This window comes from Phocoena sinus, chromosome 5, assembly GCF_008692025.1.
Source record: "Phocoena sinus isolate mPhoSin1 chromosome 5, mPhoSin1.pri, whole genome shotgun sequence".
In the NCBI taxonomy this organism is placed as follows: Eukaryota; Metazoa; Chordata; class Mammalia; order Artiodactyla; family Phocoenidae; genus Phocoena; species Phocoena sinus.
In genome coordinates this window covers 50,266,574-50,284,813 of record NC_045767.1, presented here as the reverse complement: position 1 = coordinate 50,284,813, position 18,240 = coordinate 50,266,574, and the positions used below count along the sequence as shown (strand labels likewise).

At 37.8% G+C, this 18,240-nt stretch overlaps 1 pseudogene; it reads right to left on the bottom strand.

Annotated features, from left to right (window-relative positions):
• LOC116753934 overlaps positions 1 to 18,240 on the bottom strand; it is a 154,463-nt pseudogene that overhangs the window by 75,328 nt on the left and 60,895 nt on the right.

Sequence of the window (18,240 nt, the reverse complement as noted above, 5' to 3'; positions counted from 1 at the left end):
TAAACATGGTGTATCACACTGATTGATTTGCATATATTGAAGAATCCTTGCATGCCTGGGATAAATCTCACTTGATCATAGTGTATGATGCTTTTAATGTGTTGTTGGATTCTGTTTGCTAGCATTTTGTTGAGGATTTTTGCATCTCTACTCATCAGTGTTATTGGCCTGTAGTTTTTTTTGTATTATCTCTGTCTGGTTTTGGTCTCAGGGTGATGGTGGCCTTGTAGACTGAGTTTGGGAGTGTTCCTTCCTCTGCAGTTTTTGGAAGAGAAGGATGGTTGTTAGCTCTTCTCTAAATGTTTGATAGAATTCACCTGTGAAGCCATCTGGTCCTGGAATTTTGTTTGTTGGAAGATTGTTAATCACAGTTTCAATTCCATGACTTGTGATTTGTCATTTCATATTTTCTATTTCTTCCTGGTTCAGTCTTGGAAGATTATACCTTTCTAAGAATTTGTCCATTTCTTCCAGGTTGTCCATTTTATTGGCATAGAGTTGCTTGTAGTAGTCTCTTAGGATGCTTTTTATTTCTGCAGTGTCCATTGTAACTTCTCCTTTTTCATTTCTCATTTTATTGATTTGAGTCCTCTCCCTCTTTTTCTTGATGAGTCTGGCTAAAGGTTTATCAATTTTGTTTATCTTCTCAAAGAACCAGCTTTTAGTTTTATTGATCTTTGCTATTGTTTTCTGTGTTTCTATTTCATTTATTTCTGCTCTGATCTCTAAGATTTCCTTCCTTCTACTAATTTTGGGGTTTGTTTGTTCTTCTTTCTCTAGTTCCCTTAGGTGTAAGGTCAGATTGTTTATTTGGGATTTTTCTTGTTTCTTGAGGTAGGATTGTACTGCTATAAACTTCCTTTATAGAACTGCTTTTGCTGCATCCCATAGGTTTTGGATCATCCTGTTTTCATTGTCATTTGTCTCTAGGTATTTTCTGATTTCCTCTTTGATTTCTTTCAGGGATCTCTTGGTTATTTAGTAACGTATTGTTAAGCCTCCATGTGTTTGTGCTATTTACATTTTTGCCCTGTAATTGATTTCTAATCTCATAGCTTTGTGGTTGGAAAAGATGCTTGATACAATTTCAGTTTTCTTAAATTTACTGAGGCTTGATTTGTGACCCCAGATGTGATCTATCCTGGAGAATGCTTCATGCACACTTAAGAAGAAAGTGTAATCTGCTGTTTTCAGATGGAATGTCCTATAAATATCAATTAAATCTATCTGGTCTATTGTGTCATTTAAGGCTTGTATTTCCTTATTCATTTTGTGTCTGGATGATCTGTTCATTGGTGTAACTGAGGTGTTAAAGTCCCCCACTATTACTGTGTTACTGTTGATTTCCTTTTTTATAGCTGTTAGCATTTGCCTTATGTATTGAAGTGCAACTATGTTGGGTACATATATATTCATAATTGTTATATCTTCTTCTTGGTTATTATGTAGTGTCCTTCCTTGTCTCTTGTAATGTTTTTATTTTAAAGTCTATTTTATTTGATATGAGTATTGCTACTCCAGCTTTCTTTTTATTTCCATTTGCATGGAATATCTTTTTCCATCCCCTCATTTTCAGTCTGTATGTGTCCCTTGGTCTGAAGTTGGTCTCTTGTACACAGCATATATATAGTTCTTGTTTTGTATCCATTCAGTGAGCCTGTGTCTTTTGCTTGGAGCATTTAGTCCATTCACATATAAGGTAATTATTGATATGTATGTTCCTATTACCATTTTGTTAATTGTTTTGGGTTTGTTTTTGTAGCTCCTTTTCCTCTCTTGTGTTTTCCATTTAGAGAAGTTCCTTTAGCATTTGTTGTAGAGCTGGTTTGGTGGTGGTGAATTCTCTTAGCTTTTGCTTGTCTGTAAAGCTTTTGATTTCTCCATTGAATCTGAATGAGATTCTTGTCAGGTAATCTTGGTTGTAGGTTCTTTTCTTTCATCACTTTAAATATATCATGCCACTCTCTTCTGGCTTGTAGAGTTTCTGCTGAGAACCTTATGGGAGTTCCCTTGTATGTTGTCATTTTTCCCTTGTTGCTTTTAATAATTTTTCTTTGTCTTTAATTTTTGTCAATTTGATTACTATCTGTCTCAGCGTGTTTCTCCTTGGGTTTATCCTGCCTGGGACTCTCTGCACTTCCTGGACTTGGGTGGCTGTTTCCTTTCCCATGTTAGGGAAGTTTTCAACTATAATCTCTTCAAATATTTTCTTGGGTCCTTTCTCTTGTCTCCTTCTGGGACCCCTATAATGCGAATGTTGTTGCATTCAATGTTGTCCCAGAGGTCTCTTAGGCTGTCTTCATTTCTTTTCATTCTTTTTTCTTTATTCTGTTCTGCAGCAGTGAATTCCACCATTCTGCCTTCCAGGTCACTTATCCATTCTTCTGCCTCAGTTATTCTGCTACTGATTCCTTCTAGTGTATTTTTCATTTCAGTCATTGTATTGTTCATCTCTGTTTGCTTGTTCTTTAAATCTTCTTGGTGTTTGTTCTTTAATTCTTCTAGGTCTTTGTTAAACATTTCTTGCGTCTTCTTGATCTTTGCCTCCATTCTTTTCCAAGGTCCTGGATCATCTTCACTATCATTATTCTGAATTCTTTTCCTGAAAGGTTGCCTGTCTCCACTTCATTTAATTGTTTTTCAGCGGTTTTATGCTGTTCCTTCATCATGTACATAGTCCTCTGCCTTTTCATTTTGTCTGTCTTTCTGTGAATATGGTCTTCGTTCCACCAGCTGCAGGATTGTAGTTCTTCTTGCTTCTGCTGTCTTTCCTCTGCTGGGTGAGGCTATCTAAGAGGCTTGTGCAAGCGTCCTGATGGGAGGGACTGGTGGTGGGTAGAGCTGGGTGTTGCTCTGGTGGGCAGAGCTCAGTAAAACTTTAATCCACTTGTCTGCTAATGGATGGGTCTGAGTTCCCTCCCTGTTGGTTGTTTGGCCTGAGGTGAGCCAGCACTGGAGGCTGCAGGGTCTTTCGTGGGGTAATGGCAGCTTCTGGGAGGGCTCATGCCAAGGAGTACTTCCCAGATCTCCTGCTGCCAGTGTCCTTGTCCCCACAGTGGGCCACAGCCACCCCCTGCCTCTGCAGGAGACCCTCCAACACTAGCAGGTAGGTCTGGTTCAATTTCCCATGGGGTCACTGCTCCTTCCCCTGGGTCCCGATGCGCACACTACTTTGTGTGTGCCCTCCAAGAGTGGCATCTCTGTTTCCCCCAGTCCTGTCAAAGTCCTGCAATCAAATCCTACTATCCTTCAAGGTCTGATTCTCTGGGAATTCCTCCTCCCATTGCCAGACCCCCAGGTTGGGAAGCCTTATGTGGGGCTCAGAACCTTCATTCCAGTGGGTGGACTTCTGTGGTATAATTGTCCTCTAGTTTGTGAGTCACCCACCCAGTGGTTATGGGATTTGATTTTATTGTGATTGCGCCCCTCCTACCATCTCATTGCAGCTTCTCCTTTGTCTTTAGATGTGGGGTATCTTTTCTAGTGAGTTCCAGTGTCTTCCTATAGGTGATTGCTAAGCAGGTAGCTGTGATTCTGGTGCTCTCATAGGAGGGAGTGAGCACATGACCTTCTACGCCACCATCTTTAACCAATCTGCTACTATGTTTTTTCCCCTCTGATAATTAGTTCCCTATTAGTCAGTGGGTATCCAATTTTTCCTTTTTTAGCAACAGAGTCTTCTTTTCAAATGAACATTTTTATGGATTTCTGATATATACAACCAATGAAAACTGATGTGCCCCAGAGCCCTAATTTCTCACTTTCTCTCAATACAATCTAACAGAGTCCCCAGAGATATCTCCATGGAACCCAAGGCTCCACAGCACACAGTCTGAATACTACTGCTGTAATGAATGATGAATCCCTTTGCCAGGAAGCTATGTGCCAGTTTTCAAGCTTTCTGTCAACATCTATGGTCAGAACATTTGTATTCTCCCTTTCCCTCCTGGTTCTGGCTTACTAGCTTGTATTTCTTTTCATCAGGAACCTGAATATATAATAAAATGGCCCATCTTCGATAACTGACAAAAATTAATACCTCTCAACAAGTTAAACTGGCATTTAACTGTTCTCCCTACCATTATTCTGAATAAGAGAGATTTAACAGTGTTTGTATTATTCAAAAAATATTTTTAAAACTAGAAATACAAAAAGAAGATGATTTTTCAAAGAAGCAGATGTCTCTTAAACAAAAGGAAAGCAATAAATGACTTACATTGAATGCAATTACCCAAATTTATAAGAGAATCCAGCATTAGGAATATCAAGAGTTAAAACACAACTTAGACTTATTTGGGGAATCATTTCACAACATATATACAAATATTGAATTATTATATTGTGCACTTGAAACTAATATAATGTTATATGTCAATTATATCTCAACAACAAAAAAATTTAAGTTAAAGAATAAGAAACTTCATATAAACTTTCCTCAACGACTGGCCAATACAAATATTCAATATGACATTTCTGGCATGTATTGGTACAAAAAACCAGTGAAGAGATTTTAACTTCAATTTTATGAACATTCTTAAGTTTTAACATTTTATGTTAACATAAATTCATTTGTTCTGCCAAGGAGTTCTGATTCCATAACTAGGAAAATGTCACATTTTCTTAAAGAAGCCTCCTCAGTAAAAATTGACCATTTTTTTGGTCAATGGTCAATTGATTGCAATTGACGATTCTAATATACCAAAGTTCAAAATCATGGTTCTCAGAAGATTCAGCATAGGCCTATAATGTAAGTATGGTTTGTCAAACATGAAACACGTTTGCAATAGTCAAACAAATACAGGTTTGTTGTGCCTAAAAAAACAGTGATAACATTACCATTGAGTTATTGGTTTTAATATATGTCTATATAAGGAGGGAAAAAATCACTTTGGGGTGAAATTACACACAGTAGTAGTAATAGGTAGCTTATCTTATCAACTGATCTATGGTTACCTAGTGTGTTTAGTCTCAGAGACAGCACAGGGTTAGAGTGCTAACTATTGCTTTCTGGCTAGTCACCCAGGCTCCCTGTCTTCACCTAGCACTCACCCAGACATTGCCAAGGAAGACCCCGTATTTTGACAGGAGTATCCTCACAAATCCTGGCTTTGTACCAGGACCAACAGTCGCCTGATCTTGGAAAGCAAAATTAACTCTTCACCAGCTACCTGTCCTTGCTCCCCATTTAAAGGAAACCATCACCCTCCTTCTGCAGCCACCACTGTATTCCCTAAGTACTGGGAATGTCAGCTGGGACGTAACGGATATTATGGAAGAGAAGACTGTTGGTTGGAAGGGGGATTTCAGGGCAAGGCAGAGAGTTAAAGGAAGGCAGCATGAGGCCAGACAGAGAAGTACGGATGAATACTATGTCTTACAGTGATCAATAAACTTCCAAAATCAATCTGCTTGCCTGAAAATCCGTCTTACTGAGATCACAAAGAAACTATACATTGATACATTTTTAAAGACTGTTTCTAACACAAGTCAGTTGTTAAGCCATCTTTTAAAGCAGCATGTGACGCTATGTGGGGGACCAGACAAATGGGAGAAACGTGGATAATTCAAAGAAGAACCACAAAAATGATTAAGTACACAGTGAAGTTTTCATCTGGAAGGTTATGTAGCCTAAAAAGCCCAGTGAAAATGTCTAAAACACGATTGGATAAAACTAAAGGTTGATGAAACACCAAGATAGATTGAGTACTAATGTCGGTTGAGATGTCCATCTCTAGAAATCCATAGGAAAAGAACGGACAAGGATCAGGGCTAGAAGATTTAGTTACTCATCTGCACAAAATCAGACTGGATGACCAGTATTATGACCTTGTGATCAAAAATACGCAAAAGGCCTTGTGTAGACTCAGACTATTGTTTGAGAATATTTAATGGTTAATTCTACAATTTCCACCAGGCAATAAAGTCAATGTGTTGACTCTGAGAATGGATATAAGGCTGTGTGAAGTGAACCCACACAGCAAATGCCCAGTTGATCCACAGGGCAGAGTTTGGGTTCCAGTAATACACAATAAACTCTTTATTAGTCAGATAGTCAGGAAATGGAGTGCTCCAGCTAATCAAATATTTTCTGTTAATTGTTACCACATGCAGAAGGATTACAAATTTTGAAAGAATGAGAATATTAAGATACACTTAACACTGAAACTAAACTGATTATAATTTAATCTTTCTCTAATTATTCAGAATGAATTTCAGGGTCATCAAGAGAAATATAAATTATCAGTGCTTGATGACTGTGCAGGAAGTCACAGTTTTTCTAAAATCCTGGATAATAGATGCTGGGTAACAAAGAATTCACTGCATTTGTTATCATTTGGGGGACTTATGTGCCAAGCATTTTTCTAGGATATGAAGTATATCATTAATCCCCACCAAAAATAACATTTCACAGATGATGAACTGAGACTCATAAAGTTAGGATAACTTGTCCAAGGTTACAAAACAAGACAGGGTGTCAGAGCCAGATTTTGAGGGCAGAACTGTGTCTTTAAGGAATATGTTCTTTCACTATGTCAAAAAAGAAAATTCTTGTTATATAAAAGTATTCATAAAATTTTCTGCCTGTCTGTATAAAACTTAAGCACAATCAGTGGGTCATACTCTTTGTTTTTGTTTTTTTTCTTTTCTTTTCTTTTTTGCAGTACACGGGTCTCTCACTGTTGTAGCCTCTCCTGTTGCGGAGCACAGGCTCCGGACGCGCAGGCTCAGCGGCCATGGCTCACGGGCCCAGCCGCTCCACAGCATGTGGTATCCTCCCGGACCGGGGCACGAACCCGTGTCCCCTGCATCGGCAGGCAGACTCTCAACCACTGCGCCACCAGGGAAGCCCCATACTCTTTGTTTTTCCAGACACGCTGAAGAATTTTTCTCAGCCATTCTTGAGATTGCTACCATGTATTCACGAGGGCAGCAAACTCTGGGCATGAAATATTTTTGCAAGTTTTTTTTTTTGTTTTTTTTTTTCATAAAAGGCCAACTGCTCATTCAAAGGATGAAGAATATAGCCTGAACATCTTCGGAAGAAAATATTTTAAGAGACTAAATTAGCACAGCCTCAGCCACATAACAAAATGATTTACCAATAAATGTATATACTTAATATACATTCATTTACTCATATTTTATTCAGTGATCTAATTTTTGTGTTAATACACTTATCTTTAACTATAAAATACATTGGGTTGGCCAAAAAATTTGTTAGGTTTTTCCATAACATCTTACAAAAAAACACAAACGAGCTTTTTGGCCAACCCAATATTTGAATTGCCTCGTAAAAGAACATGGTCATTTAAAATTATTTAAGACTTTAGGCTGGATTTATATCTATAAAAGAAATGAATGCAACTTGTTAGGGGAGAAAAAAAGTTATTTCATAAACAGGTGTGGTACATTCCTTCTCCCATCATCTACTTTTTAGTCCCAAGCTCAGTCACAATTTCACCTGAGACATTTATGGCTTCTTGTTCACCTGTATTCACAAGCACCAATTAACATTCTTCAAGGCTCCAATGCCTCTTCTTCCTCCACACATAATGGTTTCACTTATCTCAAAGCAGACAGTGATTCCTATAATGGAATATCACAAACAAGGAGGGAAAGTGGCTAAACTTTAGAAGGGCATGGAATCATCTCCAGCCATGATACTGTTTCATTAACTAATCTTATTCACACCAAGAAGACGCTGCACTTCTGAGATGACCCTCATCAAAGAGACTGGCCTTCCTGCTGCATGTAGCATTTCCAGATAAGCCTTAAGAAGCCTTAAAAGGAACTATTTTCATCTCTAGCACCATGCTGATATTTTCATTGTATTGAAGAAAATGCTACCTAAACAGTAACTTGGAGTCAAAGGAGCCCTGATTAGAGTTATCTCTCTGCTCAAAAATTCAGAATAAAAAAACAGACTTCCCACATATGAAGTCTCTCCCCAGAATTATTGCGGGAAGGTAATTCTGAAATCTGATCCTCCCTTCTAATTCAGGATCTTGCCCAGAGACAAAAGTTTCATGTTCAAGTTAAATTTAAAGAAAGTTAAAATTACTGCACTGCCTAACTGAATTAAATTATGCATTTATGGCAAAGCTTGAAAATCATACTTAACTGTCTTAAAACTTGATACATTAGGTGGTGCTTGCCATGATCCTGTTTTGAAAGGTGATTTCACTGCTCATGATTGTAACTGCCATGGAGTTGTTCAATTGAGAATTTTCCTCTAATGCTTTGAACTGATTTGTTCATTCAATTTCCTCTCTGAGATTTTACACTCTCCACAGTAACTTTGTAAAACTTGAAGCTGAGGTGACCCTTCTGAGGGATAACTTTCTCAGGGGAAGAAAAGTGAGGTTCATTTTCAATACAAATGAATAAAGGAGGAAACACCCAGATTGAAGGTCAAGAAAATGTTACCTGGAAACTGAATCAATATCAATAGAATCAGTTCATTGGAGAGCAAGGTCTAATTTTATGCCCAGATAAAAAAAGTGTTCACATTTCAAATTAAGTAGCTGGATGAGAAGAATGAAGAAAGTTCTTTTAAAAAGACTATTAATTATAATTCCTTAGACTTAATTTTTTTTTAAATAGCCTAAGAAATTACTAAGAGTTCTAATAAAATATGATCCTTGACATACCTGCCGAGAAAGAATATCTAGAGGGTCACATAATTCTTAAACTGGAAGGATCCCAAAAGAATAGCTAGTTTAAGCCTTTTATTCTTCAAATGAAGAAACTGAGGCACAGAGAGGTTAAGTGCATTTATAGAAAGGTTAAAAAACTTTAGCATAGATTGCAATTATTGTCACAACTCACTCAAGTTTAATGTCAAAAGGGTACAATTAGCACTCATGCCTAATCTTGATGCATGAAAGTTGTTCTCATAATAGTAAAAACAATCTACCATTTATTTAAATTCTTTTAAAAAGCAAAATGATGGTATAAATCTAATATTCATTGAAATTCTGGAGAGTAATTCAGTTTTCCTACTAATGTAGATTCAATCTCCTAGTCACTCGTTAAACATTTACTCAGCACTTACTGAATGCTGAGTATAGAACTAAAAACCCCAAAACTGTATTCTGGTTAGAATTTTGTCTGTAAAAAAATGGTGCATAAAATCTTACTACACACTGCTCTTGTCTGTGAATGCTTACACCTTTTAATAACTTCCATTTTCTCCTAAAAATGTTTTTTTCCCTTCCTTTCAAGGATTATAATGGGCATTGTCTTCAAAAACCAAAGTGTTTCCCAAGTTACATCTATTCAGTTGGCTTATTCAACAAGTATTCAATTGTGACAGGGCTGCAGTTGTACGAGGGTCTCATGAATCAGTTTATGGCACCAATGTTTAATGTTTTATTCATAATAGTGTTGATTTTCTTGTATACAGTGTCAGGCTCAATATTGAAAAAACAATATAGGGTGTAGTTAACCAGGAATTTACTCAATGAAAAGCTCAGGAGAGCTGGCAGAAACAATATTTATGTCACTGTAGAGCAATTGTCCAGCATAAGTAATATCAAAGTTATAAATAGGTAAGGTAAGACCACAGAGGGGAAGGCCATAGAACTGGTGAGATTAACACTGCTTAAGGTCTAATTAGCAACACTGCAAATCCAGACACTCATTTTCTTAGTGCACCCAGAGCTAATCTCCACTGATGAACTCACAAGACTTTGATTTATAAGACATAATGTCAATGTAATAATTTATAGTGGGGAATATCCTTTTCCAAGATTTGGAAAACTCCAAAAGTTTCCTGAGTAGGAATGGCTAACACCTGGCCATCCACTTCTCCCTCTTCTTTCCAAGAGCCCACAGCTGTCCAACAGAATCCATCTTAACACAGTTATCCAGGCAATCCCTGCCAATCACACTAAGAGAAATTCTACTAGCCTTGTTCCAAAGCAGGTTCTTAGATAACTGAGAGGCCAGGTGGTAATCAGGTTATTTTGGAGATCAGAAAATAATAGCTTATGTAGACAGACAATTGAGGACAACTTCACCTGGGGAAAACCTGAGATGTTCACCTTCTCTCAATTCCAATAACCCTCTCAACACCTGAATATTCCAGTATTGCTCTCTCCCCAAACAGGTGAAAAAAGTCATCAACTCTTCAAACTCCTGTTTCCATTTCCTTTGGATATATACCCAGAAGTGGATTTTGCTGTATCATATAGTAGTTCTATTTTTAATTTTTTCAGGAACCTCCATACTGTTTTCCATGGTGGCTGAATCAATTTACATTCCTACCAACAGTGTACAAGAGTTCTTTTATCCCTACATCCTCGCCGATAATTATCTCTAGTCTTCTTGATGATAGTCAAGAGATATATGAACTCCTATGTTTATTGCAGCATTATTGACAATAACCAAGATATGGAAACAAACTAAGTGTCCATCAACAAATGATCAACAGATCTACAGATGAATGTATAATAATGAAGTTTTGATATATACATACATACACACACACACACACACACACACACACACACAAACACACAGTGGACTATTATTCTGCCATGAGAAGAAGGAAAAAGTAATCCTGCCATTTGCAACAACATGGATGGAACTTGAGGGCATTACGCAAAGTGAAAAGTCAGACAGAAAAATACAAATATTGTATAAAATCACTTATATGTGGAATCTAAAAAAGCCAAACTTGTAAAAACAGAGAGTATAATGGTGGTTACCAGAGGCTGGGGGTGCAGGGACACGTTGTTAAAGGGTACAAACTATGAACTAATAGATAAATAGGTAAGTTCTGGAGAGCTAATGCACAGTATAGTGATTATAGTCAGCAATACTGTATTATAAACTGCAAAGTTGTAAGAGACTAGATCTTAATTGTCCCTACTGCCAAAAAAAAAAAAAAGGAAATAATAACTCTGTAACATATTAGAGGTTTTAGCTAACACTAAGATGGTGATATAATATATATCATAATATATAAATGTATCAAATCAACATGTTGTACACCTTAAACTTATACAATGTTATATCTCAATTATACTTCATTTTTAAAAGCATTATCAAATCCTTATTTTTGCCCCTTTTTCAAGATTCTATTGAGTCTACTCTTTATACTGGAAAAATAGATTTTCTTCAGATAAATTATACTTTGATTATTTTACAGGTCTCTTTTACAGTTATAAAAATACAACTGCACTTCTGTTTGCTGCTACATCAATACAAAAACTACTGGACAGATTGTTCTAAAAATGGAGGATGAGTTTGGAATCATCTAAATAAATTTTTTAAAGGCTGTATAGTAGTATTAAAATTCACTGGGTCTGATGTGGTGGAGAACCTTAAGTAATTATCCCCTCAAAACAGTTGGAACTGAATTAAAAAGAAGCCCAAGGGAATGTCCATCTGTGGGGGCAGAGCATATGTATTAGAATGCTATGGAAATAGAAGATAAAGAATGGTTTCTAATCAGGAAGCACAAGGGCAGATGTGTGATTGAGCTGCTTGTCAAATGGGCAACTCCATGAAACCTGTTCCCAGGAAGCAGATGCACCAGGTTCTGTGTTTCTGTGTTTCTAAGAGGGTGTGCCCGATAAATGGTGTATGTTCCTGATCACATCAGTATGGGCCTCACCTGGATAAGTCTGGTGAAGTAGTTCAACAACAGCAGTGTGTGTGTGTGTGTGTGTGTGTGTGTGTGTTTGATTCTGAGCTTTGCCAAGCAACACACCAGTCACTTGGTCATAGAACACGTTCTCTCAAACCCCTAATCTGATCCCACTGTCATAGCCCTTCAGAAACGTGCAGGAAAATAAAAACCATAGAATATTAGAATTGTAAATGTTGACAGGATCTGGATAATGGGCACCAAACACTTCCCTTTGCAGTGGAGAACACTAAGGTCGAGATTATGTATTTTTGGCCAGAGTGATGATGTCCTTAAAGGTGTAAAGTAACTATATCAAATATGAGAATAATATCTAACATTTTAAGGTGCTCAGGACATACATACACATAAATTACTTTATTTTCACAACTGACTTTGGGTTAGGCAGGATGGCAATTAGCATCTGTCCCATTTAACAGGTGAGGAGGTTGACATTCAGAGTCCCAATGAGAACTTCCCCAAGTGCACACCACCAGAACCCAGGACTTAGTCTTCACTCTTCAGACCCTTCAGACTTTCTACTCTGCCACCCTTCATACGGGGAAATGGAAAACAAAGGTAAGTATGCTACTGAACTTTGGGGAGAAGTAGGGGAGAAGCAATAGGGGAAGGTCATCTGGCATATCTCTGCTTAAGGTTTACTCTGTAATCTTTGGCTGCCTGAGTTTATGTGTGGTCTGAGTATGTAGGTTGGTGGGATACAGATATATTGGAAATTGTTTCCTTTATGACTTTTCAAGTGCTACAAGTCCGTAAACTAGCACACACAAACGATTCTTGTGCACGGCCTTCGAATCTCATTCTTCCTTCTCTATTCCGATCTTGACTCCTCTTCGCTAGCTCCATCCAGTCCAGCCAGGAGCAACAGTATTAAGTGCATCCAACATTCCACCCAACACGTTCCCAAAGCTGTGAGTTCTCCGTGAGCTATGAGATGAACTGCTCCATAGGGCTAGGTTGACAAAGGTTTACTTTGAGAAGCAATAAAACAATAGACATGGAGTGATACTCTATATTCAGGTAACTGAGTCTCTATTCTGAGCTTGCAATGGATTTTTAATAGGTTCATTTTTCCAAAAGGTCAATGTGTCAAACTTTGAGATCTTCCCCTAATTCTTAGGATTTTTTTAATGCACATTTAGAAAAACACAGGTGCTTAACACATTTTGTCCAGTTAAATGGGTCTCTGTGGTCTGAAACTGACATAGGCAGGTGGCTGCCAGGTCTGCACCACTTTTGTAAATGGATGTATTTATCCTTTCCTGGTTCTCCATGGGAAGTGAGGGAGGGAGAATGCTGACAGACAACAGCAGGGTGATTCTGCGCTCAGCATCCTGTCTTGGTGGTATACCCAAGCTGCAAGATTTATAACCTTCTTGTTACAATGCATCAGCTTCAACACTTTCAGTGAAGTCTTCAATAAATTTGATGACATCTTGCTGAGGGGTTTTGTCATTAAAAGCCTAAAGCTGGTCATTAACAAATCTTCTCTGCAATCATCTACTACTGTGCTAACTCAGGCATGGATCTCACTGGAAAGTTGGTCTGGCTCAGGAACTTTCCAGAAGGCTGCATTTTTTTTCCTGTGTGGGGTATATTTCTTTAGGGAAAGAAAATACAGTTCCCAATCATTTCATCATTTATTTCTCATTATCCATTGACTAACTCTTCTCTGATAGACACAACCAAATTCAACAAACACGTGTAGAAAGCTACTACATGACAGAAATGGTGCTCTGGGCTGAAGATATAACTATAAAAAAGACACAGCTCCAACTCTCAGAGGGCTCAGAGATGCCCCCCAAAATTAACCATCATTATGGAATCTTTCTTAATGTACCAGACTCTGTATGTAGGCTTGATATGCATTATCTTTTTCATTTTTCACCATGTTTTAGAAGATAGATGTTCTTATTATCCCCGTTTTAAAAATTAGATGGCTGAAGTGTTGTTTGCTTAAGACTTTTCCCCAAATTATTGAACTTGTTAAGTGGAAGAACTAAATTTCAAACCCATGTCTTGCCTGACTTCAAGCTAGTCGATCTACCCCAAACAGGACTGGGCCAGGAAGAAGGCAAAGACCATGACATTCCAGTTGAGGAAAGATTGGGAACCAAGCCAAGGACGGGCATATATTCAGTAGGTGTGAGGAGCAGGTTGAACCTAACTGGAATCCCCTTTTAGGAGAGTTTAGGTCATGGGTCAAGTATCACCCACTGAGAATAACTTCCCCTGATTTCTCACACTTTCTCACCTGCTCATCAACATTCAGATTATTGAGGTATCCCTTTGTGTGTGATTACATATGAACTTAAACTTGCCTGCTGGCTCCAGAGCAGCAAGGACTGGTGTAAATTTTATGTATATAATGAAGATTCATATCATGTGAGAAAAGCCTAACTCTTTGAAGATCACTGCTCCCTGAGCTTTTCCAAAACTTCCTGTGGCAGAACAATTCCAGGTACCCAGTTGATTGACAGTTGTTTCTGCTGCAATGGTTTGATTTTTCACCTAATCTGGCAAACTCTCCAAAGGAATAACGAATGGAGGGAGGTCCTGGCTGCTTTGTCCTCCACAGGGTTCAATCATAGGTAGCCAGAGGGCCAATGTTACAACACTCATTCAGAGGTTTCCCAAAAAGAATGATGGAGAAAATTGCAGACATGGGGGAATGTTCTGCCATAACTTAGAGACTTGAGGGAGGATGGAATTTTTTTTTAATGTCTTGGTATTCTATTTTTTAAATAATAAGGAAAATAACTTGGGGTGATAAATATGTTCTTAAAAATGCACATTTTGTAATAATAATAATTATACCATCTGTTGAGGGCCTACCATGTGCCAGACAATTGCTTGGGGTGTTTAACACAATAGCTTATTAAGCAAAATCTTTTCAACAACTCTGCCAGGGAAAGTGTTATCCCATTTTTATTGCTGAACAAACTGAGAGTTTGGGAGTTTGAACCTTTTGCCCATCCTTGAATAACTGGAACTGGAATGCAAGCCTAGTTCTATGTTATTTACAGTGTTTTTGTCTCCACTGTGTTGCTTTTCTCTCATCTATATCTGCATTAATTAAAACACAATCTATTTAAAGGCATTTAAATAATGCAATGGTTAAAAAGGTGTTAGCTGATTTTTTTTCTTGAAATGACATTTTTCCTCTTTTTTTTTTTTTTCTTTCCCAAAAGGAAACAGAAACATTAGCTTTCTTTTTACTGCTCAATTAATTGTGGGATTTTACCTGAAGAGATTAGTAAGACCTCCAAGCAGACGCCGCCATTGATCCAACTATGGTGTCATTATGTGCCTGTCCGGGTGCGTGATGTTGGAGGGAGGGCTTTTTTCATGGGAATCACAAAGCCATAGTCCATCTATGGGCTCCCTGGGTTCTGGAGGGCTCCCACCTGCAGCGCTTCCCACAAATGTCTTCCTCGGTCTGTTATTATTTTTAATTGCACACAAGGTGCTTCTTACTAGTAAGGTTCTCACCAACCAAGATCATCAGCACTACCTTGGAAGAGTCTCAGGAAATCGATCAGTAACTTCAGCTCTGTGCCTCTGACAACAGGCAGGATACAGGGTGTCTGAGTTTTGTCCAAGGTCGTAGGACCTGTCGGCTGTTGCAGAAGCAGCGTGAAGCACTTTCAAAGAATATGTGCAAGCCCAGGGCACTAAAGGTGAGGAAAAGTTTGGAGAAGTGTGGTGGGACAAGCAAGCACTCTGAGTCAGAAAGCCCAATACCAACAGTAGTAGTAATAATAATATACACATTCTGCCTTGTTCTAGTAAATACTACTTAGTAACTTTGTGATCTTGAGCAAATGACTTAGCTTCTTTGAAACTCAGTTTGCTCATCTGTAAATTAGGAGCAATGACCTCATCTCACTGTTTTGAAAATAAAATGAGATGATGGCATCAATTAAGACTTTCTTTGTTCCAAGTGATAGAAATCCAGTCAGAAGCAGATGAAGCAGAAAGAGCACTTAGTTGTAAGTAAAAGTAATGTTTCTCAAGAACACGCATGCAACTGGCTCTGAAGAAAAAGTGGAATTAGAGGTGCAAGTGCCCTCCTGAATCTCTCCCCGTTTCTTGTCTCTATTTCCCTTGGGGCACCTGCAGCTCACCTTCTCACTACCCCTAAGCTTTACATGGCAAGGCATAGCCACCAATGGCCTGCCAAGGTCAATCCAAGCTATGAAACAGACAAACTGATTGGTCCAAGTTTTAAATCCTAGGGCAGAACTGGGATTGGCCCAGCTCATGTCATGTGCCTATATCTAGACCAATCAGTTATCTATTCACAAACAGCAGTATTTTATTCTACTTACATGGCCCTCGGTAATGGTGAGTCTAAGGATGGGGGGAGGTGGGTATTTCATAGAAAAAAACGGATTCGTTACTAGAAAAGAGAGTTTCACTGCAGATGAAAAAATTGTTGTCCACTACAACAACATATGAAAAATAGCTATCACTATACCCAGTCCAGAATATACACTTAATATAGGGTTTTTGGTCAATGTGTACATTTCTGCACATTTTGAAAGGCTACATATTTTTTAAAAATCAAAATAAATACAATATTTTGTGTTAATTACAATGAATATAAATTATCTAATGTTAAGAATCTGAAGAGATTGTAGATGCTGTGAAAAATTAATGGTTTAAGTACGTGATACTTTTTACATCAATTCAAAAGTACAATAGAAATTCAACAAGTTCAAAAACAGGATTTTGTTCCTAAACCTATTATTCTCTCCTGTCGCTCACAAACCAAATCTTCTCACATTTTCTACTCTTGCCTTCAGTAACTTTTCTATCTTTAAGTTATCTTAGTTTGAGGGTCTTAAAGATCTAAGGGACTGTATAAAGTACTTGAAACAATTTCAGAGAGCAATGAAATGTCCTTATGTTAGCACTAAACAGAGCTGGGAATGAAGAAAGCCAATTTCAATATTTTCTCTCTTTTCCCTAACATGCACAGAACAATCTTGGACAAGTCGTTTGTGTTCCCTATGGCATCCATAAATCTGATGATGGTAACTAGCCTACTTGTCTCTTGGGGTGAAACTGGGAACATCAGTGAATCAACTATGAATAGGGTCATTTATAGGGAGAAGTGGGGAGAATCTCAGAAACCTAGAGATTTCCTTTTCTTATCAGATGGGGAATTCCCACACAGAGGATGAATCTGTTTTGTCTGTAACACAAAAGAATGATTTTGCTTGGATCAATCTGTAGGAGCCCAACTGCCCTCTGTCAATAAACTCCAGGCCCAGGTGAGGAACTGAGTCAATATATTTTAGGTTTGGGAAAGAAACCACTTTATGTCACTTTCCAGAATTCCTTCTGGCTGATCCAGTATGTTACTGATTTATTTTGGAAAGAATCATTCCAGGACCTCTCAAACAGAATGATGAGAAATAACTGTGCCTATCATAGTTAAAAAAAGGAAATTGAAAATCTAATTTTGCATTGAATTTTGTTGCTATGATATTATTCCTTTATAGGGAGGAGAAATTAAATTTACGAAGCAACAGTGTTCCAAGTGGTAGCTAAAAGGGAGAAATTAACTGGGGTAGAAATGTGTGCTACCAGTTAAAGATTATTCCTTCACATTTGTTTTCAAATATGAAAGGAATCCCATCAGGGAAAAGGAGATACCAGAATAATAATATTGTCTTGAAACAAAATTCACAGATTCTATATGACAAAAAAAAACTGTTTCTGCTGCTTGGTAACAGTTTAAATGAAACATGCATTGATAGAAGATGCATACCACTTTAAAGTTTATTGAACAAATACTTAATTTTGGTCCTTTAAGAATTCTGTCAATTCATTTCTTGGTAGTTAGGATACTAAAATATGCAAATAAACATGCTCTAGTTGGTCACAGCTGATCTTTTTGTAATAACTAAGGTTCTCTCCCAACAGCCACCACTCCTTCTATTCATGTCACCTTCACCCAGGAGTCACAAAATGCTGAAGACAGTCGCTTTTTACTTGCTTAAATTTCAGCAGGTTGAAGCTAGACCAAAATCCTCACCTTCCTCTTTCCTAAATACTTTTTTTTTCTCCCCTCTCTCTTAATTACATGGCTTTACACTGATTTACATGAATTTCAGCTTTCAAAATCATTGGTCTTTCCTGAATGCAAATAGGCACATGGGAAAATTATATTAAGCTTGCACAATTGATCTTTCATCATTTCAAATGGTACCTTTGAACAGTTCCTGAAACGTCTGTCTGAAACACTCCTAGCGTTGAGCATCATCAAAAGATGTCGGGTCACCCTGGGGAAACCCATTCTCTGTGATGTAAATCACAGGGTTATTATACATATCCTGGAACAAGAAAGCAGAAGTTTTATTCCAAACAGATGTTTAAAAAAAAAAAAGCTCATTATATCAGGTGCATTCCCCTCTACCTTCTCTACAACCCCAAAACTAGTTTTCATCAAATTGCACTGACCCTATTAACTTAATGTTCTGCGTGCTGACCTTTTATAACTAACAATGGAAAAGAAAAACTGTGCAAATATCCATGAAGACAGTCAAATGACTTTTGTTATAATGAGAAGACAG